The sequence below is a fragment of the Engystomops pustulosus genome, chromosome 1, assembly GCF_040894005.1.
Source record: "Engystomops pustulosus chromosome 1, aEngPut4.maternal, whole genome shotgun sequence".
In the NCBI taxonomy this organism is placed as follows: domain Eukaryota; kingdom Metazoa; phylum Chordata; class Amphibia; order Anura; family Leptodactylidae; genus Engystomops; species Engystomops pustulosus.
This window is the reverse complement of record NC_092411.1, coordinates 190,559,720-190,583,269: the sequence shown is the minus strand read 5'-3', so window position 1 is coordinate 190,583,269 and position 23,550 is coordinate 190,559,720. Positions and strand designations below refer to the sequence as shown.

General features: G+C 46.2%; 1 protein-coding gene across 2 annotated transcripts in view; it reads right to left on the bottom strand.

The window, feature by feature from the left end:
- Positions 1-23,550, bottom strand: part of ARHGAP24 (Rho GTPase activating protein 24) — a 473,550-nt gene that overhangs the window by 288,273 nt on the left and 161,727 nt on the right. Inside the window, exon 1 of one of the 2 annotated variants that reach the window (XM_072116077.1) lies at positions 3,838-4,119. The exons of the other annotated variant lie outside the window; for it this stretch is intronic. The gene's annotated coding sequence lies outside the window, so the exon portion shown is untranslated. Of the gene's footprint in view, positions 1-3,837; positions 4,120-23,550 lie in introns of those variants that run through there. 2 annotated transcript variants of the gene reach the window in all.

The window sequence follows — 23,550 nt, the reverse complement described above, 5'->3', positions numbered from 1 at the left end:
GTATTTGTCACTCATTACATTATTTTTTTTACTATAGGCTGAGCTTCATAAGCCACATGTACTTTGCATACTCTTCTATAACTTTACACTACAAAACTTAATAGGTTTTTTCAGCCCACCATACATTGCTGAGATAACATCTATATACAACAGAAGATAACCTCTATATAGACATGAAGGCATCATGCATTTCTATGGCTTTGTACAACATGGACCAACTATACAGACATGCGAATGAGGCCTGTGACTAAGCAGGGTTGTTTCAATCAAGGGTCCATTCCTCAGCAGAAAAGATAAAATGACTTGGTGGAATATTCAGTATGAAATAGAGGGAGCCTACTTTCTGAAGAGTTGTTGGTATCATTGGGCACACTGCTACTGGTAAAGGGTAGATCTCATTTTTCTAGTATATTAGTAGCACAATGCACAATAACATAGGAACTTTGTGAAGAAAACCACCTAGAGGATTTCAAGGGATTAGCTTGAAAGGAATATTACAAGGTGTACAGTACAATGTATAGTAAGGAGCAAACAATAACACTCAAAGATTTATGAGAGCTTTCAAAATTTGAGTAGAACAATTGTCCAGATTTTATTAAGATCTCAGCGTTTACAAAATAGGAGCCTTTGTTCACATAGCCTCTAGGGTGGGTCAAAGCCTTGATGCCATCTTAAAAATTCCACTTTTTTTCATAATAAAAAAGTGGAAGAGATTTATAGTGAAGAGAAATTTATAGATTGCGATGACCCAACCTCAGGATCATCATATCAGATTGGTGGAGGTCCGATATCTGGCACTTCCAATGACCTGATGCCTACTGCATTGAAACTAAATGATGTTTAGAAATAAGCAATGAGGATGCATGATGTTAAAACACCACTTTTCTGATATTGATTACCTATCTATGGAATGTTCATCAATATGAATACCCTGGAAATCCTCTTTAACATAGAAAGGTTATCAGCCTATAGCTAATTGCATGATAATAGGATAAAATAAGGAAGCAAAATTAAACAGATTGAAAGTAACACTGATGTCATGAGCTCTGCCACTGTTCAGAAGAACCTAGCTGGCGGAAGGAGAAGAGAAAGCTGAACTGATGCAAAGTAAAGGAAATGGTGGATACTTGCTGTTTTTTGTTAGTTTTTTTGAAAATACAACAAGGGAGGCTCGGCCACAAGGTAAGTGCGAAGGAGTACAGAAAGGGGGTCATTAGAAGTGTGGGAGTAAGAGATAAATAATAGGCCTAACTAACTATAAGTGGGGGTGAATGGTAGAGGGGGCATTATATGTGAGGGACAAATAGTAAACATGTATTATGAGAAGGTAGTACAAAGGGCTCATCAGTGGGGACTACAGAAAGAGGATATTATAAATAGGGGCTAATCACTTTTTGCCTAAGATGAGTAACTTTTAGAGTATAAAAGGGGGATTGTTACTACAATCACCCCTATTTTAGGCTCTTTAATCCACAGTACTATATTTTCATACCATATTAAAGACGAGAATCTTATCATTCAGGTCACACCAGGCTTATTTCTTCAAATGCATCTCAGATTCTGTAGATCACATGAGACTTGAAAAGGAGACTCTCATCTTTATTATAACAGAGCCATGGTTCTAGCTGCTGTAGAGCACAAGATATGGTCATCTAAAGTGACGCTCCCCCTCTAACCTCTGAACCTGACTCATATGCATACGATTTTAGAGATTTTTTTTTTTTTTATAGGTAGACAGGCAAGATTTCACATAACAGAAGGAATTCTACAAAGGATATTTTATACCCTACCTGAGGGGACTATAATTTAGTGGCGTAAAATCTGGTGACAGGTTCCCTTTAAAGCATGGTACCCATGAGGGGATCTTTGCTGAAATGGTTGCAGGGCTTGTTACCTGATATCTGCTTATCCAAACAGTATTCTTTAGAAACCATTCTATTGAAATTGGGTACACGCATGGATCTTTATGTATGTATAACAACTGTATAGAAGGTTGTGTGTGTATATGATATGCATAGCATTTGCTTGCACCATGTCTTTGTCATCTAACACCTGCTCTAAAGTTCTTCATTGGCTAACTTCTGCTGCTGTTTTCTCATAGATACCAGCAGAACGCATAGGAATATGTCAGACCACCACTTACTCCCATTAAAAATGTGCCGAATGGTAGTCAGACATTAAAGCATCACACTGTATGCCACTGGTCACTTATTTATATTTTTATGGGAATTCATTAGGTTGTCATATAGGCCTTATCCACATTGGTCCACATTTTTCTGTAGCCAAAATTCTGGCATAGAGTGCACATAAATACACATATTTATGGAGTGTTTGTGCTCGTATTGTGTTGCGACTGCACAATGTACCCCATCGCACAATGCAGATGCATATTCGCAACCGCCACCACATCGCTCCAGTTTTCATGAATGTGTCGCCCACTGCACATTAGTCAACTAATAGTAAATCTGGGCCACTGTCTCAGCATTTACAGCCATCATCATCAAAGTAAATTAAAACTTCTCTGAGTCCTGCATGTGCTGGAAGGAAGCATGTGCATGCATTGGGGGTCCTGATTCACAGGGGCAGCTCAAGGACTTTCAGTCCAGTGATTTGACATGCAATAGGCATCTTTAATTGGATGATCCTACTAGAAAAGAGTGTCTTTGTGCCCTACCAAACAACTACCAGCCTTTAGAAACTTCTAAACATGTTGAAATATATATATACACACACACACATATATATATATATATATATATATATATATATATATATATATATAGTACTTTAGCTTTCAGTACATGTAAATGATAGTTCAGCTATATGCAAATTAGCTTGTTAATGCAAAGGGGAAGTGACAAGTGCTCAGGTTTTCCTTCTAAGTCTATCCAATGCCTCCTTAATGCTATGACAGCACTACCATTATATATGTTGTAGGATCTGTCACGGTTCTGGGATGGCACATGATACAAGTACACCTCTGAGGTCAACCAGCATAACATACAGTACAGTGGACTGCAAGCAGACAAATACAGAAGTTACCACAAGGTGTGTAATGGTGCATAATGGCGATCTCACTTATAGTGAGTGAGAAGTACTGTGTGACCTTTAAAGTCAAGCCTTGCCAGGTCCCTGATGCACTTGAGAGCTAATTTGGATGCTACAAAAAAGATTATTATCTCTGCATTGAGGCTGCAAGTGCCCAACTAAACAAGTGAAGGGATTTTTCTAGGGCCAAAGCTACACACTGATTCACTTTCAACAAATATTTAATACTGTAAAACACTACCAATTACAATTGTCATCAATAGCAGCAATAACAGTTTTCATTGTACTTTTTAGGCACCATTTATTATTATTACAGCCACAAATGCATCAAAAGAACAAATGTGATTTTATAAATAAATACAGGAACATGTTATACTGAAACCTAAAACCATCATGTAGGTGGCTGTCTTCTCAAATTCTTGATAGATAAAGCACTCATATAGGAGCAGCTGCAAAGTTGACTTAGGGTATCCCTTACATCACAAGCATGCAGCCTGTTTCTCTAGTAGAAAAATCCGATAATCCTATAGGTCAAGCGAAAACCTTTACAAAGCATAATCCCTGTGAAGTCAGAACTGACGTAGCGGGCATGATGTGTACCCAATGACAGTTGAAATCACACCAGACCTTTGTAGACCTTTCACTAACCCAGTGGGAGAACAGAGTCCCCAGTCACCCAGACACATTCCACAAGACAGCTGCTTCTTCCTAGGATAGCAGGAGAACTTTCAGTGTCAATGATTAAAAGAAGCAAATTCAAAGCAGAGAAAGAGAGGAATAAACACTTACCCTTCCCAACAAGAGATCAGATCAAAGAGCTGCAAATGATCCCTGTGATAAGTAAATCCAATAGTGTTATAGCAATCCACAAGGCAAAGGTACAATCTGATAAATATGTCTTGTCAGTGAGATGAAGTTGTTCATGTACAGCTCCAGTGAATGCAGTCTGGCCATGCAGAGGGATCCTTGGACAATGATGCAGTACAGTGTAGAATTGGTGCCAGTCACCTGGCCTCAGTGTTGTGTAGCAGGGCACTGTCCCTGAAGTTGCAAGGACTGATTGTGTGTGAATGTGTCACCACACTGCACAGTGCAAGAGGCTGGATAAGGAAGCAGGACAGCCCTCTCTGGTTTCACATTTCACAGGCATCTGTCAGCCAGTGTAATACTACTGTGCGGATGATACAGAACTCATTACTGTCACTAGCTGTGATATAGAAAGGGACCGAATAGAAAGATGAAGAATGTGCAACACCCTCGCCGATGCAATGGCGAGGTAGGGTTTGCGAATACGTCCCACCTGCATGTAATCCCATTACACAACATGGTTCTAATAGGACATAGGGATATTGCAGTGGTGAATCCTGCCTGGCAAGGCAGAGGTTAAGTATTTTGTATAATGCCAGATGCTGTCAACCAATGTCTGTGTTACATCCTGTCTCTGTGCACTGAGAGGTAATTGGAGGAGCAGCCACCACCTGACCAAGGGAAGGTAATAAAACCCCTAGCCCAGAATGTTCTAGAGAAGTCTCTCCCCAGAGAGAGAAGAGAGCAGTCTCTCCCAGAAGGGAGAATAGACCGGTCCTAGTCAGGTCCTCTGGGTCTGCAGGACGCAAGCAGAGAGTAGTTAGCTGAGCAGCAGCTCAGAGACTCTAGCATACCAGACCAGTGCAGGAAGAGCCTAGCCCCTGCCTGAAGTGGAAGATAAGACTAGAGTTAGTGTAGTGAGGAAAGGGGTATCATCCTACCTTCAAGGGTGATACCTGAAGAGATCCAGGACCGAGCTGAAGCATCCTCTAGGACACAGCTGCCTCCCAGCCTGCCCCCCCACATCCAGGCTGGTGAACTACATCCTGTGGCTCCCTCCAAATACCTCTCCAGTACTCCACCATCTTGTTAAAGGCACGTTGCTGATGTTCCTGCGGTTCCAATAAACGAACTGTAAGTTGTTTTCTTCAACCTCTGTCTCCGTCTGGTCCCTGCTACTACAACTACCCTCATCACCGGCACCCTGTCCATCACCCAGAGACTCACACTCGGGACATTAAGGGGTTGCCCCAGGGAGATCCGCTATAGCAGCCGCTCCCTCATCTTTTCTTGCCAACACCACCCTGCTGGAGACCTGCCAGGCTGTAGGACAGCCCTCCGGTTCCCCCGTACCAAGCACCGTGACAATAGCGTGCTTAGGCCGCAACCGCCAGCCACTCCGGTACAGCGGGCCCCAGGCTGTCTCCAGGCCTCACCTCAAGGGCTAGGCCCCGGTGGGGGATGTTGCAAGTGGCGTCACGAACAGGATTGATACTTCTGTGCCTTATTACGGCATTAAAGACTTTCCTTTATTGAAAAGACTGTGCTGCCTAACCCTGCTGCCATCCGGGTTTAGGCCTAAGGACTTGTACGTTTCTGGAATGAACTGTGTTATACTGCTGCCACGTGCGGTCGAGCGCCGCTCCCACACTCCAGAGGTTAATCCTGGCAAGAACTGTACCAGCTCTGCTACATCCGGCGCTGCCGCGCCCGAAGATTTTTACCTCAGAAACTGTGGCGCAGCAAATAATTCCAGCCCGCCAAAACCTTCACTGGCGGGAAACCCAGATGACGCATCAAGCTCCACCCACGCGCGAAGCGCGCGAACCCCGCCTCCTGTGGCGCAGGAAAAATTAGAGCCCGCCACAGCTCTTGGCGGGAAGGACTTGGACTCCTCCCACTGGCTCGAGGCGGACTTCCTGCCCTGCCTCAGAGAAGCGCCAGAACTGGAATGGACTTTGGACAGCGAGGACAACGCCATGTGGGGTCCTCCGCCTTTCCCTCCTGTGGAGCGTCCGGAGTTTTACGAGGTCCTAGAGACTATGGTGGTGGTCTCTGCGCAGCCTGTCCGAAGACCCTCCGCGGGACATCGGCTGCACCGAGGATTGACTCGGGCCTTCGTCACCAGGACATGCTACCAAACGGTGACGCAGTACTAAATCCCACCCGGGCGGTTCCTCGTCCCTATCCCGGCTACCATCCCGGTACCGCGGGTCCACGTGGAGGCGCCACGTGGGGAGGCCCCGACTCCTGCGGAGCCAACGCCTGGGCCTAGTGTTGCCGCTCCACCTGCTCCGAGGCCTGCTCCTCCTGCTGCGCGGCCTGCTAGCCCCGCTGTAGTGGTTCCTGACCCTCCGGTGGTTCCTGCTCCTGTTCCGGCACCTACCTGTCGTCAGAGGAGATCCGAACCCGAACCGGAGCCACGAGCCCCAGCACCGAAACCTCCGCAGCCTCAAGGCCGAGGTGAGGCCACCCGCCGGCGACTCCGAGACGCTGTCTCGGAACAGCGACGCCGAGAGAAGGAGGCCCAGCGGTATATGGCCGGCAGATCCACAGCGGGAGCTTGGGTCGAGAAGAACCGCACCACCGGCATGGTCCGGTTTTTCGACAAGCGGAAGGGCTATGGCTTCGCTACCCAGGACTATACCGGACGGGAAGTATTTATACCCCGCCGGTCCGTCAAGAGGCCTGACCTGCCGGAGAGCCAGCACAACCTCAAGCCAGGCGAGTGCATAGAGTTCTCCCTGCAGGAAGGACCGCGTGGACCCTGGGCGGCTGGTGTGATCCGGATCCCCGACTCCGATGAGGACCGCTACTACCCGCATGATGACTGGTATGAGGACGACGAGTGGCCGGAGTCCCCGAACACCTCCTCTTCCTCGGCTGCGAGTCCCCGGGCGGTGACCCATGTGAATGCCCCATCCACGGTAATCGTGAGTACGGGTCCCATTGCCATCCATGGGCCGGGCATGATACAGGGCGCCACCCCCACCGGCTCCCCTGCTGGGAGCATTGTCAGGTCCCGCGGCTCCTCTGTGGGTGAGGACATCCCGTCTAGTGAGCCCTGTCCGGAGGTCCCATCTAGGCCCGCATCTCCCCTTGCCGGTTACCAATGGGGTGATGACCCGGCCCCGGAAGAACCGGAGCTGGAAGGAGCCGCGGCGCGGCCGCTGGACTCCGTTTATTTTTTCCTGGACCCCTCTGTGGTCCCTGGCTCAGTTGAGCCCCCGGCTGGAACAGCCGACACCCCGGGCGACAGCGCTCCTCCCCCTGAAGGTCTGGAGGATGTTGCTGCACCTGCAGTACCTGCTGCTGCCACCGGGTGTCCCCAGCCGGCACCTACTCCCGCTGAGGATGCACAGGATTCCCTGCAGGAGCTGGATCCTGTCTTTGCTGAACCCAGCGATACTGACTAATCCCTGAAGGGCTGTAGCCCTCTCCAGGTACTTTGTACATATTGTGTATATTTATCTCCATTTGCCCCATAGAGCCAGAGACTTTCCTGAGACTCTTACCCTTATTTATCTCAGTCAAGAGATTATACACTGTCATGTGCTATGATAGCACCCTTCCTCTGCCACAGCAGAGATGTCATCAAAGGACTCTGTCCCTCTACACATGGAGGAGACCCTTTGCTTCTTAGTGCACTTTTTCCCCACATCAAGGGCTGTACCCAGAAGATGGACTTTGTCAGTAGAGACCTTCTGAGAGACTTTTGCCAGCTACTCCAGGGAAAAGTTGCTATTGCTATTGACTATTATTTTGCACTTAATGCCTTCCTTTTTAGGTTTGGACATTCTGTTTGCACTTTTTATGCCTTTTCTTTGCAGGAAAAGAGACATTTGCTACCGTGCTACTCTGAGTAGCCTATCCACCTCTGTAACGTTATGTTATAAGATGTGTACCCATTGGGCTCCTAAGCCAATGTGATTTTGCTAACCTGTTGCACACTGTCATATCTGCCAGTAGTCTGCATTAACCCTTTTATAGGCTTTTCAGGTTGTAGTGTGGCTGTGTCGGACCGTCTTTTTGTGTAAAACACTGACCGCTACCTGATCCCTCAAACTGAGGTTTGCACATGGGGGTAGTCCGTAAACTGCGGGTCTTTAGGGGACCGGGGGTGTTACACAGCTAGCACCTGGATGCCACTCATACATGGGTAGGGATGCCAGTCAGGAGGTACTTGTGTCGCATATGCTAACGCAATGCAGATAGACACCATATAATTGCCGCCAGGGAAGAAGCGTTGATCAAACAAATATACAGGCCTTGGTGCAAGGAGTGGATTACAGGACATGACACCACACCTTTCCTACTGTACAGTTCGGTTTAATGGCGTCAGCGACCAACTGTCATACAGCTACATGTTTTTGTCTTAGTCCGACACCAACCCAGGTGCCTGTCTCCAGGACCATGGGCGGTTTGTCCCTACACCTCACATAGCCTGCACTTCCCAGAAGTGCCCTTAGCCCCCTCTGTGCCCCAAACCATCTGTAGTCGAGCCGAGGGCGGCTCTTTCAATTGCCCCCGGGGTATGCAACACCCTCGCCGATGCAATGGCGAGGTAGGGTTTGCGAATACGTCCCACCTGCATGTAATCCCATTACACAACATGGTTCTAATAGGACATAGGGATATTGCAGTGGTGAATCCTGCCTGGCAAGGCAGAGGTTAAGTATTTTGTATAATGCCAGATGCTGTCAACCAATGTCTGTGTTACATCCTGTCTCTGTGCACTGAGAGGTAATTGGAGGAGCAGCCACCACCTGACCAAGGGAAGGTAATAAAACCCCTAGCCCAGAATGTTCTAGAGAAGTCTCTCCCCAGAGAGAGAAGAGAGCAGTCTCTCCCAGAAGGGAGAATAGACCGGTCCTAGTCAGGCCCTCTGGGTCTGCAGGACGCAAGCAGAGAGTAGTTAGCTGAGCAGCAGCTCAGAGACTCTAGCATACCAGACCAGTGCAGGAAGAGCCTAGCCCCTGCCTGAAGTGGAAGATAAGACTAGAGTTAGTGTAGTGAGGAAAGGGGTATCATCCTACCTTCAAGGGTGATACCTGAAGAGATCCAGGACCGAGCTGAAGCATCCTCTAGGACACAGCTGCCTCCCAGCCTGCCCCCCACATCCAGGCTGGTGAACTACATCCTGTGGCTCCCTCCAAATACCTCTCCAGTACTCCACCATCTTGTTAAAGGCACGTTGCTGATGTTCCTGCGGTTCCAATAAACGAACTGTAAGTTGTTTTCTTCAACCTCTGTCTCCGTCTGGTCCCTGCTACTACAACTACCCTCATCACCGGCACCCTGTCCATCACCCAGAGACTCACACTCGGGACATTAAGGGGTTGCCCCAGGGAGATCCGCTATAGCAGCCGCTCCCTCATCTTTTCTTGCCAACACCACCCTGCTGGAGACCTGCCAGGCTGTAGGACAGCCCTCCGGTTCCCCCGTACCAAGCACCGTGACAATAGCGTGCTTAGGCCGCAACTGCCAGCCACTCCGGTACCGCGGGCCCCGGCTGACTCCAGGCCTCCCCTTTAAGGCTAGGCCCCGGTGGGGGATGTTGCAAATGGAAGTAATAAATGCTAATTCTCTGAGATCAACCATATGGAATTCAGGCTGACTTCTTATACATTGTAACAAATTAATAGTAGATGAGATTGTGGACAGTATTATCTCATAGAGATCTGCCTTGACTAGATACAGTTACCCAACTGTGAAGAAAGTGGATCTTGACCGGCAGCTATCACATGATAGAGGTACTAAAAATGCTACATTGAAAGTGAAATAGTAAATGATTTCATACACAGATTAAAGGAATTGGACCAGGATAGCAAGTCCTTAACAATCTACACAAAAGGTGATAGACTTCTGATCATGTGCGCCTCAAGGCTAGGACCCCCACAATTCCTTAACCCCTTAACGCTGAAGCCACTTTTCACCTTCCTGACACGGACCATTTTTTAAAATCTGACATGTGTCTATTTAAGTGGTATAACTTTGGAACGCTTTAACATATCCAGTTGATTTTGAGATTGTTTTTTCGTGACACATTGTACTTCATGCTGGTTGAGAAATTTAATAAATATATTTAGTATTTATTTATGAAATAAATGGAAATTTGGCAAAAATTTTGAAAAAAAAAATGTTTTCCAAATTCAAAATTTTCTACTTTTTGGAAAGTTGGTCATATCACTAAAATAACTTGATAACTAACATTTTCCATATGTCTGCTTTAACTTGGCATCATTTTTCAAACATCTTTTCCTTTATTTTGGATGTTAGGAGGCTTATAACTTTAGGTGCAATTTTTCAGATTTTCACGAAAATCATCAAAACCTACTTTTGGAGGGTCAATTTAGTTAGAAGTGACTTTATAAGGCCCACATGACAGAAACCCCCCACAAATGACACCATTTTAGAAACTACACACCTCAAAATATTCAAAACAACCTTTGGGAATTTTGTTAACCCTTTGAGCGTTTCATGAGCGTGAAAGATAAATGAAAGTGAAATTACAGAAATGTAATTTTATCTTACTATAGATTCATTGAACACTAAAATTTGCACCTTCACAATGGGTTAAAAAGGAAAATGCATTTTACAATGTTGAGGGCAATTCCTCTTGAGTATGCCAATACCCATTTTGTCACTGTACCCTGCTGTACGGGCACAGGGGGGCACTTGGAATGGAAAGAGCGTTGTTTCGTTTGTGCAGGGCAAATATGGCTGAAAAAGTTTACATGTGTCAGGATGCATTTGGAGAGCCCTAATGGTACCAAAACAGATGAAAGCCCCAACATGAGACACCATTTTGGAAAGTACACCCCTTGGAGAGTTTAGCAACGTGTAATTTGTGTATTTTCCCCAACAGGTGTTTGATTCAATTAAGCCCCAAAAGGCAAAAAAGGTGAAAATTTTCTCAAAAAAGTCACTTTTACCCCAAATTTTTGTAAGCCACAAGGGATAAAAGATGAAACAACCCCATAAATGTGTAAAACTATTTCTCCTAAGCACAGAACTGCACCCCTTTTGCATATAAAGTGTTGTATGGGTGCACAGTAGGGCTCAGAAGGGAAAGAGGGGCTTTGGCCTTTTAGAAGCCAGATTTGACAATCATCCTTTACATGTGTCAGGATGCATTTGGAGAGCCCTAGTGGTACCAAAACAGAGGGGAACCCCAACAAGTGTCACCATTTTGGAAAGTGCACCCTTTGGAGAATTCAGCAAGGTGTAATATGTGTATTTACCCCTACAGGTGTTTGCTTCAATTAGGTCCCTAAAAGGAAAAAGGTGAACATTTTCCCAAAAAAGTCACTTTTACGGCTAATTTTTGTATCCCATAAGGCATTAAAGATGAAACAACCCGAAAAAATGTGTACTAACATTTCTCCCGAGTATAAAATTGCCCCACACATGCAAATAAAATGTTGTATGGGTACGCAGTGAAGCTCAGAAGGGAAAGAGGGGCGTTGGCCTTTTAGAAGCCAAATTTGACAGACATCCTTTACATATGTCAGGATTAGAGATGAGCGAACATACTCGTCCGAGCTTGATGCTCGATCGAGCATTAGCGTACTCGTAACTGCTTGTTGCTCGGACGAGTATTTCGCCCGCTCGAGAAAATGGCAGCTCCCGCCGTTTTGCTTTTTGGCGGCCAGAAACAGAGCCAATCACAAGCCAGGAGACTCTGCACTCCACCCAGCATGACGTGGTACCCTTACACGTAGATAGCAGTGGTTGGCTGGCCAGATCAGGTGACCCTGGGATAGACTAGCCGCTGCCCGCGCTGCTCGGATCATTCTCTGTCTGGATGCCGCTAGGGAGAGAGCTGCTGCTGCTCAGGGAAAGCGTTAGGGTGTTCTATTAGCTTACTGTTAGGCAGGAGTGATTCTAAAAGAACCCAACAGCCCTTCTTAGGGCTACAATAACGTTATAATTTTTTTTTTTTTTTATTTGCAGCTAGTACCATATTGTGAGGAATTAGCAGGGGGACTTGCTACCGTTGTGTTTAGCTCTTAGTGACACACATATCCACCTCAAACACCAAAGTGGGAAAATTTATTAGGGGTTTGAGTAGAATTAGGCACAGTCTGCCAGTTTCTTTTTATTTTACGTTTATTTTTTTCATAACTCAGCGTCATCTCATCTGGCATAGTAGTGTGCTGTAATACTTGGCTAGAAAATAGCCATAGGAGAATACAAACGTCTTAATTACGCCTACAGTAGCGTTATATATATTTGATTTCTGGTTGATCTGCTGGTGGCTGTACTTGCTGCAGTGCATCTACTATCAAATTGGGAGCAATTTGGAGTCAGACTTGCGACCACTGTGTTTTAGTGACGCACATATCCATCGCAAAGACCGAAGTGGGAAAATTTATTAGGGCCCGGGGTTGTATTTCAATTAGGCACAGTCTGCCAGTTTCTTTTTATTTTACGTTTTTTTTTTCATAACTCAGCGTCATCTCATCTGGCATAGTAGTGTGCTGTAATACTTGGCTACAAAATAGCCATAGGAGAATACAAACGTCTTAATTACGCCTACAGTAGCGTTATATATATTTGATTTCTGGTTGATCTGCTGGTGGCTGTACTTGCTGCAGTGCATCTACTATCAAATTGGGAGCAATTTGGAGTCAGACTTGCGACCACTGTGTTTTAGTGACGCACATATCCATCGCAAAGACCGAAGTGGGAAAATTTATTAGGGCCCGGGGTTGTATTTCAATTAGGCACAGTCTGCCAGTTTCTTTTTATTTTACGTTTATTTTTTTCATAACTCAGCGTCATCTCATCTGGCATAGTAGTGTGCTGTAATACTTGGCTAGAAAATAGCCATAGGAGAATACAAACGTCTTAATTACGCCTACAGTAGCGTTATATATATTTGATTTCTGGTTGATCTGCTGGTGGCTGTACTTGCTGCAGTGCATCTACTATCAAATTGGGAGCAATTTGGAGTCAGACTTGCGACCACTGTGTTTTAGTGACGCACATATCCATCGCAAAGACCGAAGTGGGAAAATTTATTAGGGCCCGGGGTTGTATTTCAATTAGGCACAGTCTGCCAGTTTCTTTTTATTTTACGTTTATTTTTTTCATAACTCAGCGTCATCTCATCTGGCATAGTAGTGTGCTGTAATACTTGGCTAGAAAATAGCCATAGCAATAGGATAGCATCGTTTGGTTTTAAAAACTAAAAAACACAAAAAAAAAAACAAAAACAAAAAAAAAAGGTAAAAAAAAAATACAAGTTATAACTCTCATTTTCAAAATGTTTAACCCGAGGGCTAGGGGTAGAGGACGAGGGCGGGGACGTGGGCGTCCAACTACTGCAGGGGTCAGAGGCCGTGGTCCTGGGCGGGGTGAGACACCACCTGCTTATGAGGGAGCAGGGGAACGCCGCAGAGCTACACTCCCTAGGTTCATGTCTGAAGTTACTGGGAATCGTGGTAGAGCACTGTTGAGGCCAGAACAGTGCGAACAGGTGATGTCGTGGATTGCCGACAATGCTTCGAGCAATTTGTCCACCAGTCAGTCTTCCACGCAGTCCACCCATGTCACCGAAATCGGCACTCCTCCAGCTCCTGCACCTCAGCCTCCTCCCCCCAGTCTGCCCCCTCCCAGCAAAATTTGCCATTTGAACCGGCATACTCTGAGGAACTGTTTTCTGGACCCTTCCCACAGTCACAAACCACTTGTCCGGTTGCTGATGAGCAATTTTCCGATGCCCAGGTTTTCCACCAGTCGCAGTCTGTGGGTGATGATGACCTTGTTGACGTAGTGGAAGAAGTGTGTAAAGAGGTGTCCGACGATGAGGAGACACGGTTGTCAGACAGTGGGGAAGTTGTTGTCAGGGCAGGAAGTCCGAGGGGGGAGCAGACTGAGGGATCGGAGGATGATGAGGTGACAGACCCAAGCTGGGTTGAGAGGCCGGGTGAACACAGTGCTTCTGAGACGGAGGAGAGTCCTCGACCAGAACAGGTTGGAAGAGGCAGTGGTGGGGCCAGACGGAGAGGCAGGGCCAGAGCTGGTGCATCAGCGCCAAATGTGTCAACTAGTGAAGCTCCCGTGGCGAGGGCTCCTGCGGCGAGGGCTAGATTTTCAGAAGTCTGGAGGTTCTTTAAGGAAACACCGGATGACCGACGGACTGTGGTGTGCCACATTTGCCAAACCAGGATCAGCAGGGGTTCCACCACTACTAGCTTAACTACCACCAGTATGCGCAGGCATATGAATGCTAAACACCCCACTCAGTGGCAACAAGCGCGTTCACCTCTGGCCGTGCACACCACTGCTCCTTCCCCTGTGTCAGCTGATAGTCAGCCCCCTGCCCAGGACCCTGCCACAAAAACCCCATCGTCACCTCCACGATCCTCCACAGCATCCACCAGCGTTCAGCTCTCCATACCCCAGACGCTGGAGCGGAAACGCAAATATAGTGCAACCCACCCGCACGCCCAAGCCCTTAATGTGCACATCTCCAGATTGCTAAGCCTGGAGATGCTACCCTATAGGCTAGTAGAGACCGAGGCCTTTCGCAGCCTCATGGCGGCGGCCGCCCCTCGGTATTCGGTCCCCAGCCGCCACTACTTTTCCCGATGTGCCGTCCCAGCCCTGCACCAGCACGTGTCAGACAACATAATCCGTGCCCTGACCAACGCCGTTTCTGACAAGGTCCACCTGACCACGGACACGTGGACGAGTGCTGCCGGGCAGGGCCACTATATATCTCTGACGGCACATTGGGTTAACTTGGTGGAGGCTGGGACCGAGTGTGACCCTGCGGCTGGTCATATACTGCCGACGCCGAGGATTGCGGGGCCTACCTCGGTCCAGGTGTTTGAGGCCTACTAAGTCTCCTCCTCCTCCCACCCCTCCTCCACCTCCTCCTCCGAACGACCATCCGTGGGCATGGCGCCATCAGTCGGTAGCTCTAGGCACAGCAGCAGTGCCGTCGCTAAGCGACAGCAGGCGGTGCTCAAACTGCTGAGCCTAGGCGATAAAAGGCACACCGCCCAAGAACTATTACAGGGCATCACGGCGCAGACTGATCTGTGGCTGGCACCGCTGAACCTGAAGCCAGGCATGGTTGTGTGTGACAACGGCCGTAACCTGGTGGCGGCTCTGCAACTTGGCAGACTGACACATGTGCCATGCCTGGCCCATGTGTTAAATCTGATAGTTCAGCGTTTCCTCAAGACATACCCCAATCTGTCTGATTTGCTCACGAAGGTGCGCCGCATCTGTGCGCATTTCAGGAAGTCCAGCACAGATGCTGCCACTCTCAGGGCAGCGCAGCGCCGCCTCCAACTGCCCGCTCACCGACTGTTGTGCGACGTGCCCACGAGGTGGAATTCAACACTGACCATGTTATCCAGAGTTTACCAGCAGCGCCGAGCGATTGTAGACTGCCAGATGTCAACTTCCACCAGAACTGGTAGTCAGGTCAGTCAGCTTCCTCAAGTCTACAATGAGGAGTGGACGTGGATGTCTGATATCTGTCAGGTGCTGAGTAACTTTGAGGAGTCAACACAGATGGTCAGTGGCGATGCCGCCATCATCAGCCTCACCATCCCGCTGCTTGGCCTGTTGAAAAACTCTCTGGTCAGCATGAAGTCGGAAGCTTTGCGCTCCTCACAAGAGACAGGGGAAGAAGATTCCCTTGTTGATAGCCAAAGCACCCTTAGGTCTGTTTCTCAGCGCATATCGGAGGAGGTGGAGGTGGAGGAGGATGAGGAGGAAGAGGAGGAGAATGTTGGCGAGACACAAGAGGGGACCATTGTTGAGTCCTACATTGTTGAGCGTGTATGGGCAGAAGAAGAGGAGTTGGAGGAGTTGGAGGAGGAGGAAATGGACAGTCAGGCCAGTGAGGGGAGTGAATTCTTACGCGTTGGTACTCTGGCGCATATGGCAGATTTCATGCTAGGCTGCCTATCCCGTGACCCTCGCGTTCAAAGAATTTATTCCAGCACCGATTACTGGGTGTTCACTCTCCTGGACCCACGGTACAAGCAAAATCTTTCCACTCTCATCCCTGGAGAGGAAAGGAGTGTGAGAATGCATGAATACCAGCAGGCCCTGGTGCACAAGCTGAAACAGTATTTCCCTTCTGACAGCGCTAGCGGCAGAGTGCGTAGTTCTGCGGGACAAGTAGCGAGGGAGAGTAGGCGAGCAGGCAGCTTGTCCAGCACTGGCAAGGGTACGCTTTACAAGGCTTTTGCCAGCTTTATGTCACCCCAGCAAGACACTGTCACCTGTCCCCAGTCTCGGCAGAGTAGGGCTGATCTTTACAGAAAGATGGTGAGGGAGTACGTAGCTGACCATACCATCGTCCTAAATGATCACACAGCTCCCTACAACTACTGGGTTTCAAAGCTGGACATGTGGCACGAACTGGCGCTCTACGCCTTGGAGGTTCTTGCCTGCCCTGCCGCTAGCGTCTTGTCAGAGCGGGTTTTCAGTGCAGCTGGTGGCATCATCACCGATAAGCGTACACGCCTGTCGACTGACAGCGCTGACAGGCTGACGCTTATCAAGATGAATAAAGCATGGATTTCTCCTAATTTCAAATCTCCAGCAGGTGAAGGAAGCTCAACCTGAATAATTTATCCACTCCTCCTCCTCCTCATTTTCCTCCTTCTCCTCCTCTTTCTACAGTAAAGCAGAGGAAACTGGCTGTTTTTTGACAGGGCCCACTGGCTCTAGGTATAGTACTTTATGCATTTAATTTTTCTGGAGGGCCACCGACACGGTCCTCTGTTTTAAACAATTTTGGGGAGTGCCACATACAGGCACTCAATCTATTCCATTTTTCTGGAGGGCCACCTTTCCGGTCCTCTGTTTTAAACAATTTTTTGGGACTGCCACATACAGGCACTCAATCTATTCCATTTTTCTGGAGGGCCACCTACCTGCTCCTCTGGTTTAAAAACTTTTTTGGACTGCCACATACAGGCACTCAATCTATTCCATTTTTCTGGAGGGCCACCTACCTGCTCCTCTGGTTTAAAAACATTTTTTGGACTGCCACATACAGGCACTATCCAAATTGAATTGTCTCCATAGCAGCCTCCACACGTTGTCTCCATTGCTACCTCCAAAAGTCGTCCATATAGCTGCCTCCATACATCGTCCCTTTATCAAACGAGGTTTGTCAGGCCGAAATTTGGGTTGTTTTCATGGATTCCACATCAAATTTGTTAACTTTGTCGCCACCCTGCTGTGTTATCCACAAAATACACTGGCAAACTTTTACCATTTACGGATATTATTTCAGCGCTTCTTGCGCATCTGTTTACATTCCCCTCACCCGCCATATCCTAAACTTATAAGAACGCTACTACACTTGATCTTATACAAAAGGTTCCTAGAAGTGCTGTTTGGGGAGTAGCCTAGAGACAGGGGCTTGGATTGGCGAAAGCTCGCCTGGCAGCGGAGCGCCAGCTCCATGCGCATCATGCGCTTCTTGCGCATCTGTTTACATTCCCCTCACCCGCCATATCCCAAACTTATAAGAACGCTACTACACTTAACTTGGTGCAGGCTGGGACCGAGTCTGACCCTGGGGCTGGTCATATACTGCCGACGCAGAGGATTGCGGGGCCTACCTCGGTCCAGGTCTCAAAGGCCTACTATACCTCCAAATCCTCCCACCCCTCCTCCACCTCCTCCTCCTCCGAATTACCATCCGTGGGCATGGCGCCATCAGTCGGTAGCTCTAGGCACAGCAGCAGTGCCGTTGCTTAGCGACAGCAGGCGGTGCTCAAACTGCTGAGCCTAGGTGATAAAAGGCACACCGCCCAAGAGCTATTGCAGGGCATTCCACATCAAACTTGTTAACTTTGTCGCCACCCTGCTGTGTAAGCCACAAAATATACTGGCAAACTTTTTTCATTTACAGATATTATTTCAGCGCTTCTTGCGCAGATGTTTCCATTCCCCTCACCCGCCATATCCCAAACTTATAAGAACGCTACTACACTTGATCTTATCCGAAAGGTTCTTAGAAGTGCTGTTTGGGGAGTAGCCTAGAGACAGGGGCTTGGATTGGCGAAAGCTCGCCTGGCAGCGGAGCGCCAGCTCCATGCCAAGAACCAACTAACATAGTTTTAACTGCAGCACCTTTAATCTACTACTAGTTCACTGCCTCCATACATCGTCCCCTTATCAAACGAGCTGTGTCAGGCAGAATTTTGGATTGTTTTCATGGCTTCCATGTTAACTTTGTCGCCACCCTGCTGTGTAATCCACAAAATATACTGGCAAACTTTTATCATGTACCAATATTATTTGAGCGCTTCTTGCTCACCTCCTTTGGTTCCTCTCTGCTACCCATTGGTTTGAAGCCTGAGTCCATTTAGGGTATGTCGCCATGCCACTCTCTAGCCTTCCGCTGCTGCCGCTGCCTCTGCATGCCGTCCCCTATAGTGTCAGGGTCAATTATTGGATGTTTTAGATGCTATCTAGCTTCATTCTGTCACTCTGTCATGGCCATGCTGTTGGCCATAATTTTGGCATAATGGTGCATTTAAGCAGCCTCAGAGGCATCCATGCATGCTGCCCCTGCTGTTTCCTGTCCATTTCCGTGGTGTTTCCATCCTTTTCTGAGGTTCCCAGGTGTTTGGCCAAGCTTCCCTGTGCAGAGCCTTGGTCCCCTTGAAAAATGCTCGAGTCTCCCATTGACTTCAATGGGGCTCGTTACTCGAAACGAGCACTCGAGCATCGGGAAAAGTTCGTCTCGAATAACGAGTACCCGAGCATTTTAGTGCTCGCTCATCTCTAGTCAGGATGCATTTAGAGAGCCGTAGTGGTACCAAAACAGAGCGGAACCCCAACAAGTATCACCATTTTGGAAAGCACACCCAAAATGAGAATTTAGCAAGGTGTAATATGTGTATTTGTCCGTAAAGGTGTTTGATTTAATTAGGACTTAAATAGATAAAAGTTGAACATTTTCTTTTAAAGGTCATTTTACTCCTAATTTTATATAGCCACAAGGGATAAAAAAATGTAATAACCCCTCAAAATGTGTAAAGCTATTTCTCTCAAGTGTAGAAGTACCCCACATGTGTATATAAAATGTTGTATGGGCGCACAGTAAAAGGAAAGGGGAATGTTTGCCTTTTGGAAGCCAAATTTGACAGAAATGTTTGACATGCATTTGGAGAACCCTAGTGGTATAAAACAGATAAGAATCCGAAAAGTGACCCTAATCTTTGAATGCACACCCCTTAGAGAATTTTGCAATGTGTAATATATGTATTTGCCCCTACAGGTGAATGATCCAATTAGGCCCGAATCATTAAAAAGGTGAAAATTTTCCTATAAATGTCACTTTACCCCTAATTTATGTAAGCCACAAGGGATAATATATTAAATAACCCCAAGAAAGGTGTAAAACTATTTCTCCCGAGTGTAGAAGTACCCCACATGTGCATATAAAATGCTTTATGGGCGCACAGTAGAGGAAAAGAGGGATGTTTGTCTTTTAGAGGCCAAATTTGTAAGAAATCCTTCACATGTGTCAGGATACATTTGGAGAGCCGTAGTGGTACCAAAACAGAGGAAAACCCGAAAAGTGACCCTAATTGTTGAATGTACACCCCTTGGGGAATATAGCAAGGTGTAATATGTGGCGTAGTGTAATACACGTGGTGAAATGAGCATTTTGAACATATAGGTGGTTTCCAAATATGATGTGCAATGGAGTCCAAGATGGAAATTTCAATTATTTCTGGAAAGTTCAGTGCCCATTATGTGGCGCCCCTTATGAAATAATGGAGGGGTATAGGGAGCAACGGGACATAACAGTTGTTACAATTATTCATTTTACCGAAATTAATTCACAATAGGTTGGGCGTGAATTGTGAATGTCTAGTGTATAAGGAGGTAGTATATATCAAGGGACCAACTAAACTTTTGTCACTCTGGAGTTGTCGCAGGTCTCTTAGTAGTATGTAGTGTCCATCCTAACTCCTCTTTTGGAACCGACTCTTTATGGAGTCCTACCTTTAGAAGCAGCAGAATTCACCGGGAAAATGCTGTCCTGGCAAAACACAGGAACATCTAAACCAGAGGTACTGGGGCTCCGTCCTTCTTGTCCCAATATTAGTTTCCTAATATCTTCCTCTTGAAAACAGAGAAATGATACGGCAGGACATGCACATTGGAACAGCACGTAAGAGTTGTACAGCATAATCTGTACAATGTGCACGGCCAGCACTTTTGTACCATATCTTCGTTTTAGTAGGGAAATTATCACCAAGTGTTGCTCTTATTCACCCTAGCGATGCCCATTGTGACGAATATTGCTGCTTTTGGCTGGACCAAATCGACCAGCAAATAGCGGCAAACATGGACAGAGGGGGGCAACAAAACCCCTCTGGACCGCAAGGCAAAATTGGTGGCTGTCAGGAACAGCCGCCACCCTGCCCCGATCGCCGCGTCTACAGACATGGTGACCGGTATTACTGACGTCATAAGTAAATTCACTGCTATCGGCTCGTCTGAATTGATGAGCCAGTAGCAGCGATAATAAACTGGGGGTGTGTGGGGGGGACGTAACCCTTCTGGTCCATGGGGCAGGATGGATGGCTGTCAGGAACAGCCGCCGTCTTACCCCGATCAGTGAACAGCCGCCGTCTTACCCTGACCGGTGTTGGAAAGTCACTACCCGCCGCACCGTTCTATAACAACGCTCGTTGGGAATAGGCTATACAATCTTTATTTATTTTTTAAGCAATTTAGACAAATAAGGGCTTATTTTTTGCGAGACGAGATGCACTGTAAAAAAACTTAATTTTAGTGGGTTTTTAGCTTATTGAAGAAATTTTATTAACTTTTTACGTGTGGAGGAAAATAAAATCATCAATTCTTGTTTTTAGCATTTTTTTGGGGGGTTGTTCACTGTAGCATAACAATAATATATTATCTTTATTCTACGGATCACTACGATTACGGTGATACCTCATTTATATAGTTTTATTTTTATTTGTCCAATTTTATTGAAGGAAAACTAGAATAGAAAAAATTGCAGTTGTTTTAGTATTGCCATTTTTATAGTGGCATAATTATAGTATTTTTTAGTTTACGGAGCTGGTTGTAAGCTTATTTTTTGCGTGACAAGTTGCTCTTTTTATTGGTATCATTTTGGTGCTTGTAACTTTTTCGGATCACTTTTTAGAACATTTTTTGTAAAGCAATTTGATAAAAAGTTTTAATTTTTGGCACGTTTTTGTTTTTTTTTTTTTACCACGTTCACCGAGCGGGTCCAATTATGATTAGGATTTATTGTACAGATTGTTACGGACGCGGCAATACCAAATAAGTGGGGTTTTTTCGTGATTTTGTGTTTTTTATACTTTATTACTTGTGTAAAGGGAAATGTGGTGTTTGGGGGGACTTTTACTTTCTTTTATTATTTATTTTTACTGTAAAAAACCTTTATTTATTTATTTTCCCTTTTTTTACAGTTACTGACATCTACTGACATCTTTTTTACAGGTTACACAGTGCAATACAGATGTATTGCACTGTGTAATGTAAGACACTGAGCATGCTGCGCATGCCCAGTGTCTTACAGCCGGGTCCTGCCAGGAGGCACGGACCCGGCACCGAGAGGAGGATCGCGCAGCCCTGGGCACCGGCAGTCCCGGGGCTGCGATCGGAGGAGCGGACCCCCCTGGTAAGCGCCGCGGGGGGGTCCGATTCACCTTTAAACAACTTTAAATGCCTCTAACACACCGCGGTCAGCGCGACCGCGGCGTGTTAGGGGTTAACACCCGCGATCGGAGAAATCTCCGATCGCGGGTGTTAGAGGCGGGTGTCAGCTATAACATATAGCCGACACCCGCAGCTTCTGGCGCCGGCTCCGTTCAGGAGCCGGCGCCAGAAGCTTGACGTAATAGTACTGCATTTTGCGGGAACGCACCTCCCGCGATGCAGTACTATTACGTCAAATGTCGGGAAGGGGTTAAAGATGGCAGTCTTAAACGAAAACTAATATCAAAATCAAGCATAATAAACTAGGGACACTTACTCATAGATCCAGTCAATGTGACTGTGGTAATCTTCTTACACCTGTTATCCACGGCCTCCTTCCTTTTGAAATCACTTTTTCAACTTGAGCCAGAAGTGTTCTGGGGTGGCATTATCTGAGCAACCCCTTGCTATGCCTTCACAGGCTATTACACTGTGTAAGGAGCACTTCCCGACCGTGCGCACGGCTACATAGGAAGTGAAGGAGAGCCGCGCGCATGGTAAGCGTCGAGCGCGTACCTCCCTGCGCCGGCTATAAAGTTTAAAAAGTGTTTTAAACCACGATATAGCGGTTTAAAACACTAACAAAAATAAGCTCCGGCACCAGCTCACCCTGAGCTGGTGCTCGGTGTTTTCTTCTTAAACCTGCCACTTCAAGTGGTAGGTTTCCTTTAATGACCTGTGGCAGAATAGCAGCCAATCACGACTCAGCTTCTAACTGCCACAGCAGCAGCAGAAATGGCTCCTGTATATGGTGGTTAATAAGTGGATTTTAGAAACGGGGAGATTTTGGCTCAAAGCCGAGTCTATGACGTTCCCGGAGTCACAGAGAGCGGCTGTGCAAAATTTGGTGATTGTAAACGTGACGGTGCAGAGTGCATACACTCAGCTTTATATATTAAATAGACCATGGCCCCAAATGCATTGTAAAATGTATAAAGTTCTTACAAATCAATTGTAATATAAACTGATGAGCAAAGAGGTATGTCTATTGGTATGTTTATGTTTAGAATTTTTGACTTTACAGCTTTGAACATGAAATTACCAGCATTTCATAGAAAATCATCTTGGATATCTCATACATAAATTTGACTTGCAGCTATTCACCATATGCTTAGTTATGCAGATTCTTATCATGTAACAGAAGCACATGTCCACTATTTGAACAGCACACTGCGACATTAACAAGGACAAAAATCCCCCCCCCCCCCATAGCCTCCCTATATGGCCATAGATGTAAGTGTAGAGATGTAAGGGTAGTAGTAGGGTTAAAAAGGTTTCTGTCAATAGTAAATATGTTGATGTAATTCCACAATTATTGCAGAATGAGTCATGGTGGATAGACTATACATGACACAATCTATGACCTCACAAGGTTTAAATGAAGAGCTTTTATTTATAGGCTTTTATAAATAAGTTACATGTAAGACATCATTTCAGCTTATACATTTGACTTATACCGTACATCACAACATTCTTAAATTTTAAAAATTCTTTTAAATGTACTTAATCCTACAACTTCTACTTACATTTTGTTTTCTTTTCAACACTCACCTTATTTATATCACAGACAGTATTGCAATTTAAGATAACAGCTCTATAGAAATCACAAACTTTATTTCCTGAGAATACTTGATGCCACAGTTTATCGATACGGCTCTCTGCATCAAGCTTGTTTCAAAACCTCTCCTATGTTTCACTCTTTATTTTTAATAAGTGACACATTCCCTTACAAAAACGTGTATCAAAAACTGTAATGCTGCCTTTCCAAAAATAGAATTCTGTAAATTCATCAATAATGGTTTAACAGTCTTAGACTGTCACCAGAATTTTACCTCTCATACCAGTAATAGCTGCTGGTAAAGGGTTAAAGTCCTTCACATATCCAAAAAAAAATGATCGGCTACTGAGGCACTGTAGCTTAATTTCAACCATTTT